This window comes from Salvelinus namaycush, unplaced genomic scaffold (assembly GCF_016432855.1).
Source record: "Salvelinus namaycush isolate Seneca unplaced genomic scaffold, SaNama_1.0 Scaffold541, whole genome shotgun sequence".
Taxonomy (NCBI): Eukaryota; Metazoa; Chordata; class Actinopteri; order Salmoniformes; family Salmonidae; genus Salvelinus; species Salvelinus namaycush.
The window spans coordinates 34,890-42,456 of record NW_024061244.1 but is presented as its reverse complement, the minus strand read 5'-3'; positions in this window follow the sequence as shown (position 1 = coordinate 42,456).

Sequence of the window (7,567 nt, the reverse complement as noted above, 5' to 3'; positions counted from 1 at the left end):
GCTGTCGTAAGCCTGACTTAACAGAACACTCTGTCATAGAGCCTACCTTATGCTGTCGTTAGCCTGCCTTAACAGAACCCTCTGTTATAGAGCCTACCTTATGCTGTCGTAAGCCTGACTTAACAGAACCCTCTGTCATAGAGCCTACCTTATGCTGTCGTTAGCCTGCCTTAACAGAACCCTCTGTTATAGAGCCTACTTTAGGCTGTCGTAAGCCTGACTTAACAGAACACTCTGTCATAGAGCCTACCTTATGCTGTCGTTAGCCTGCCTTAACAGAACCCTCTGTTATAGAGCCTACTTTAGGCTGTCGTAAGCCTGACTTAACAGAACACTCTGTCATAGAGCCTACCTTATGCTGTCGTTAGCCTGCCTTAACAGAACACTCTGTCATAGAGTCTACCTTATGCTGTCGTTAGCCTGCCTTAACAGAACCCTCTGTTATAGAGCCTACTTTAGGCTGTCGTAAGCCTGACTTAACAGAACACTCTGTCATAGAGCCTACCTTATGCTGTCGTTAGCCTGCCTTAACAGAACCCTCTGTTATAGAGCCTACTTTAGGCTGTCGTAAGCCTGACTTAACAGAACACTCTGTCATAGAGTCTACCTTATGCTGTCGTTAGCCTGCCTTAACAGAACCCTCTGTTATAGAGCCTACTTTAGGCTGTCGTAAGCCTGACTTAACAGAACACTCTGTCATAGAGCCTACCTTATGCTGTCGTTAGCCTGCCTTAACAGAACCCTCTGTTATAGAGCCTACCTTATGCTGTCGAAAGCCTGACTTAACAGAACCCTCTGTCATAGAGCCTACCTTATGCTGTCGTAAGCCTGACTTAACAGAACCCTCTGTCATAGAGCCTACCTTATGCTGTCGTTAGCCTGCCTTAACAGAACCCTCTGTTATAGAGCCTACTTTAGGCTGTCGTAAGCCTGACTTAACAGAACACTCTGTCATAGAGCCTACCTTATGCTGTCGTTAGCCTGCCTTAACAGAACCCTCTGTTATAGAGCCTACCTTATGCTGTCGTAAGCCTGACTTAACAGAACCCTCTGTCATAGAGCCTACCTTATGCTGTCGTTAGCCTGCCTTAACAGAACCCTCTGTTATAGAGCCTACTTTAGGCTGTCGTAAGCCTGACTTAACAGAACACTCTGTCATAGAGCCTACCTTAGGCTGTCGTAAGCCTGACTTAACAGAACACTCTGTCATAGAGCCTACTTTAGGCTGTCGTAAGCCTGACTTAACAGAACCCTCTGTCATAGAGCCTACCTTATGCTGTCGTTAGCCTGCCTTAACAGAACCCTCTGTCATAGAGCCTACTTTAGGCTGTCGTAAGCCTGACTTAACAGAACACTCTGTCATAGAGCCTACCTTATGCTGTCGTTAGCCTGCCTTAACAGAACCCTCTGTCATAGAGTCTACCTTATGCTGTCGTTAGCCTGCCTTAACAGAACCCTCTGTCATAGAGTCTACCTTATGCTGTCGTTAGCCTGCCTTAACAGAACCCTCTGTCATAGAGTCTACCTTATGCTGTCGTTAGCCTGCCTTAACAGAACCCTCTGTCATAGAGTCTACCTTATGCTGTCGTTAGCCTGCCTTAACAGAACCCTCTGTTATAGAGCCTACTTTAGGCTGTCGTAAGCCTGACTTAACAGAACACTCTGTCATAGAGCCTACCTTATGCTGTCGTTAGCCTGACTTAACAGAACCCTCTGTTATAGAGCCTACTTTAGGCTGTCGTAAGCCTGACTTAACAGAACACTCTGTCATAGAGCCTACCTTATGCTGTCGTTAGCCTGCCTTAACAGAACCCTCTGTTATAGAGCCTACTTTAGGCTGTCGTAAGCCTGACTTAACAGAACACTCTGTCATAGAGCCTACCTTATGCTGTCGTTAGCCTGCCTTAACAGAACACTCTGTCATAGAGTCTACCTTATGCTGTCGTTAGCCTGCCTTAACAGAACCCTCTGTTATAGAGCCTACTTTAGGCTGTCGTAAGCCTGACTTAACAGAACACTCTGTCATAGAGCCTACCTTATGCTGTCGTTAGCCTGCCTTAACAGAACCCTCTGTTATAGAGCCTACTTTAGGCTGTCGTAAGCCTGACTTAACAGAACACTCTGTCATAGAGTCTACCTTATGCTGTCGTTAGCCTGCCTTAACAGAACCCTCTGTTATAGAGCCTACTTTAGGCTGTCGTAAGCCTGACTTAACAGAACACTCTGTCATAGAGCCTACCTTATGCTGTCGTTAGCCTGCCTTAACAGAACCCTCTGTCATAGAGCCTACCTTATGCTGTCGAAAGCCTGACTTAACAGAACCCTCTGTCATAGAGCCTACCTTATGCTGTCGTAAGCCTGACTTAACAGAACACTCTGTCATAGAGCCTACCTTATGCTGTCGTTAGCCTGACTTAACAGAACCCTCTGTTATAGAGCCTATTTTAGGCTGTCGTAAGCCTGACTTAACAGAACCCTCTGTTATAGAGCCTACTTTATGCTGTCGTAAGCCTGACTTAACAGAACGCACTATCATAGAACTGTCATAAGCCTGACTTAACAGAACCCTCTGTTATAGAGCCTACTTTAGGCTGTCGTAAGCCTGACTTAACAGAACACTCTGTCATAGAGCCTACCTTATGCTGTCGTTAGCCTGCCTTAACAGAACCCTCTGTTATAGAGCCTACCTTATGCTGTCGTAAGCCTGACTTAACAGAACCCTCTGTCATAGAGCCTACCTTATGCTGTCGTTAGCCTGCCTTAACAGAACCCTCTGTTATAGAGCCTACTTTAGGCTGTCGTAAGCCTGACTTAACAGAACACTCTGTCATAGAGCCTACCTTAGGCTGTCGTAAGCCTGACTTAACAGAACACTCTGTCATAGAGCCTACTTTAGGCTGTCGTAAGCCTGACTTAACAGAACCCTCTGTCATAGAGCCTACCTTATGCTGTCGTTAGCCTGCCTTAACAGAACCCTCTGTCATAGAGCCTACTTTAGGCTGTCGTAAGCCTGACTTAACAGAACACTCTGTCATAGAGCCTACCTTATGCTGTCGTTAGCCTGCCTTAACAGAACCCTCTGTCATAGAGTCTACCTTATGCTGTCGTTAGCCTGCCTTAACAGAACCCTCTGTCATAGAGTCTACCTTATGCTGTCGTTAGCCTGCCTTAACAGAACCCTCTGTCATAGAGTCTACCTTATGCTGTCGTTAGCCTGCCTTAACAGAACCCTCTGTCATAGAGTCTACCTTATGCTGTCGTTAGCCTGCCTTAACAGAACCCTCTGTTATAGAGCCTACTTTAGGCTGTCGTAAGCCTGACTTAACAGAACACTCTGTCATAGAGCCTACCTTATGCTGTCGTTAGCCTGACTTAACAGAACCCTCTGTTATAGAGCCTACTTTAGGCTGTCGTAAGCCTGACTTAACAGAACACTCTGTCATAGAGCCTACCTTATGCTGTCGTTAGCCTGCCTTAACAGAACCCTCTGTTATAGAGCCTACTTTAGGCTGTCGTAAGCCTGACTTAACAGAACACTCTGTCATAGAGCCTACCTTATGCTGTCGTTAGCCTGCCTTAACAGAACACTCTGTCATAGAGTCTACCTTATGCTGTCGTTAGCCTGCCTTAACAGAACCCTCTGTTATAGAGCCTACTTTAGGCTGTCGTAAGCCTGACTTAACAGAACACTCTGTCATAGAGCCTACCTTATGCTGTCGTTAGCCTGCCTTAACAGAACCCTCTGTTATAGAGCCTACTTTAGGCTGTCGTAAGCCTGACTTAACAGAACACTCTGTCATAGAGTCTACCTTATGCTGTCGTTAGCCTGCCTTAACAGAACCCTCTGTTATAGAGCCTACTTTAGGCTGTCGTAAGCCTGACTTAACAGAACACTCTGTCATAGAGCCTACCTTATGCTGTCGTTAGCCTGCCTTAACAGAACCCTCTGTCATAGAGCCTACCTTATGCTGTCGAAAGCCTGACTTAACAGAACCCTCTGTCATAGAGCCTACCTTATGCTGTCGTAAGCCTGACTTAACAGAACCCTCTGTCATAGAGCCTACCTTATGCTGTCGTTAGCCTGCCTTAACAGAACCCTCTGTTATAGAGCCTACTTTAGGCTGTCGTAAGCCTGACTTAACAGAACACTCTGTCATAGAGCCTACCTTATGCTGTCGTTAGCCTGCCTTAACAGAACCCTCTGTTATAGAGCCTACCTTATGCTGTCGTAAGCCTGACTTAACAGAACCCTCTGTCATAGAGCCTACCTTATGCTGTCGTTAGCCTGCCTTAACAGAACCCTCTGTTATAGAGCCTACTTTAGGCTGTCGTAAGCCTGACTTAACAGAACACTCTGTCATAGAGCCTACCTTATGCTGTCGTTAGCCTGCCTTAACAGAACCCTCTGTTATAGAGCCTACTTTAGGCTGTCGTAAGCCTGACTTAACAGAACCCTCTGTCATAGAGCCTACCTTATGCTGTCGTTAGCCTGCCTTAACAGAACCCTCTGTTATAGAGCCTACTTTAGGCTGTCGTAAGCCTGACTTAACAGAACACTCTGTCATAGAGCCTACCTTATGCTGTCGTTAGCCTGCCTTAACAGAACCCTCTTACATAGAGTCTACCTTATGCTGTCGTTAGCCTGCCTTAACAGAACCCTCTGTCATAGAGTCTACCTTATGCTGTCGTTAGCCTGCCTTAACAGAACCCTCTGTCATAGAGTCTACCTTATGCTGTCGTTAGCCTGCCTTAACAGAACCCTCTGTTATAGAGCCTACTTTAGGCTGTCGTAAGCCTGACTTAACAGAACACTCTGTCATAGAGCCTACCTTATGCTGTCGTTAGCCTGACTTAACAGAACCCTCTGTTATAGAGCCTATTTTAGGCTGTCGTAAGCCTGACTTAACAGAACCCTCTGTTATAGAGCCTACTTTAGGGTGCCATAAGCCTCTGTGTCAAGAAGCCTACTTTATCTGGTAATAGAGCTTTTTACATCAACAGAACCTCAAAGTATGCATTGCTGTAACATGTATTATTGAGCAGACCTTATGACATGCAACAACAAATATCAGTATATCACAAAATGATGAAACACTGTGGTAAGTCATTGTCAGGGGAGTGAGATTCACAGTCGATAAGCTAGCACTGGCACATCTGCTCCTGCTACGCCCTCTGGTGTTCATCCGGTGTCTTCTTGACCTGCAGTTACTCCCCCAGTACACTCTCTCTCTCCCTCTCTGTGTGATTGTGTGGTTGGAGACAGGTGTGCTGGAGTCAGAGCAGATCCCTACCAGCTGCAACTCGTTCCATAATCAAGATCTCTACAAATACTCAGTCCTGCCACTTCCACTCTGCCAGATCGTAATCTCTGCTCAGTCAGTTCATGATTCTAGCCATTTATGATTATTCAAGATCCTGTTACTCTGCTGTGCCTGTTTCCCTGTCTGACACCGTTTATCCTCTCATTGCAGTTTACCGCTCTGTCTCTGTCTCCTGTCTCCTGTTCCACATCTCACCACCCAACTACCTTGCTCTGGATTTTACTCACCACTACCACCTTGGATTCCCTTCAGGACCTGTTAACCCTGTTCTACTCAGCTAACTCAAACCTCAGTCTCCACATCTGGTTTTTCTGCAACTCATCCGAGCCTCCCCGGATCTGCACTCCATATCGCCCTGTGTAACAATAAATATTTTGGTTCATTCATCTCTGTTTCCTCATCTGAGTCTGCTCTTGGGTTCCCCTGTGTCGCTCCGCTTAACAAGCATGTTAAAACACAGTGTTGCTGTCACCAACACGGCGGGTTATCTAGTGGTTAGAGCGTTGGACCAGTAACCGAAAGGTTGCTGGATCGAATCCCCGAGCTGACAAGGTAAAAATCTGTCGTTCTGCCCCCTGAACAAGGCAGTTAACCCCACTGTTCCCCGGTAGGCCGTCATTGTAAATAAGAATTTGTTCTTTAACTGACTTGCCTCGTTAAATAAAGGTATAAAACAAATACTGACCTCTCGTCACTCTCAGATACATCCAAAATGGCATCCTATTCCTTATGTAGTGAAGTCATTTTGTAGTGCACTACATAGGGAGTAGGGTTTAATTTGGGATGCAGCCCTCCTCTACTGTGCTTTGTCCCTCCATCCCTCCTCTCTTTCCCTCTCTGTCTGGTCTTGTGTCTCTCTGCCAGTGTTCTCTCTAGGGAGTCTTTCTGCAGCTGAGGTTGATGAATAGGGAGTAGTGCTGATTAGAGCCAGAGACATACAGTGCGTTCAGAAAGAATTCAGACCCCTTGACTTTTTCCACATTTTGTTACGTTACAGCCTTATTCTAAAATGCAGTTTTGTAATTGTCTAAAACAAGCAGACAACAAGAACATTGTGTTTGAAAATGTTTTTTTGCTGTGAGCCGATGGGGTAACCTAGGTAACCACAGGCTGTTTACCCTACAGGTGGGCAGAGTCACGACGTTCTAGCTAATACCGGACTGATATCTGTCGGCTGATTGGTTGAGCCTTCTTGGGCGCGTGACGTCGCACAACCCTTGCCAAAACACAAAACATGGCGGACAACTTCTCTCACCTCAGCTCTGAAACCAGTAGTAAACACCTTCAGTTACAGGGCCTTCAGAAAGTATTCACACCCCTTGACTTTTTCCACATTTAGTTGTTACAGCCTGAATTTAAAATGGATTACATTTGGATTTTTTTGTCACTGGCCTACACACAATACCCCATAATGTCAAAGTGGAATTGTTTTTAAATTTTTACATATTAATAAAAAATGAAAAGCTGAAATGTCTTGAGTCGATAAGTATTCGACCCCTTTGTTATGGGAAAACTTCCTAAGAGTGGTCTCTTCTCCATCAATTTTCTTTGAATATTCATTGAGGGGTGGTGAATATTCAATGAGGGATGTTCAATATTCAATGAGAGGTGTTGTCGTCAACCGCCTGAATTCTATGGCAAAGGTATTACAAATGAATCAACCTCATGAATATGCATAGACTGTCTCGAATTTCAGCAGGGACAGCTCTGATATAAAGTGTTTGTTTTTTCTCAAAGTTGCCAGGATGTCACTTGCATCACACTTATATCAGTACACTCCTAACAACCTAAAGCATTACCAAACTTCTATTAGGATCAAATAAGCATTACGTATCAAAATAGCAATTCATGTTTATCTTGACTAAATTCAACGTACTCTCATTGCCCCCATACAAAAAAACTCCTCACTTGCTTTAATAATCATGATCATGGACACATTTTTTGGGTGGAGAAAACCCTCTCACTTCGCCTCTTCCTCTCTGCTGACAGTTGACTAGATGAGATACACTTTATGTCAGAATTGTCCAGAATTGACCATTCGTAGCAGGTTAGGAGAACTTAAGCAGCATGTTAGGATAATTAACGTAGCAGGTTAGGATAATTAACATAACATGCTAGGATAATTAACATAACAGGTTAGCATAATTAACGTAACATGTTAGGATAATTAACATAACATGTTAGGATAATTAACATAACATGTTAGGATAATTAACGTAACCGGTTAGGATAATTAACTTAACAGG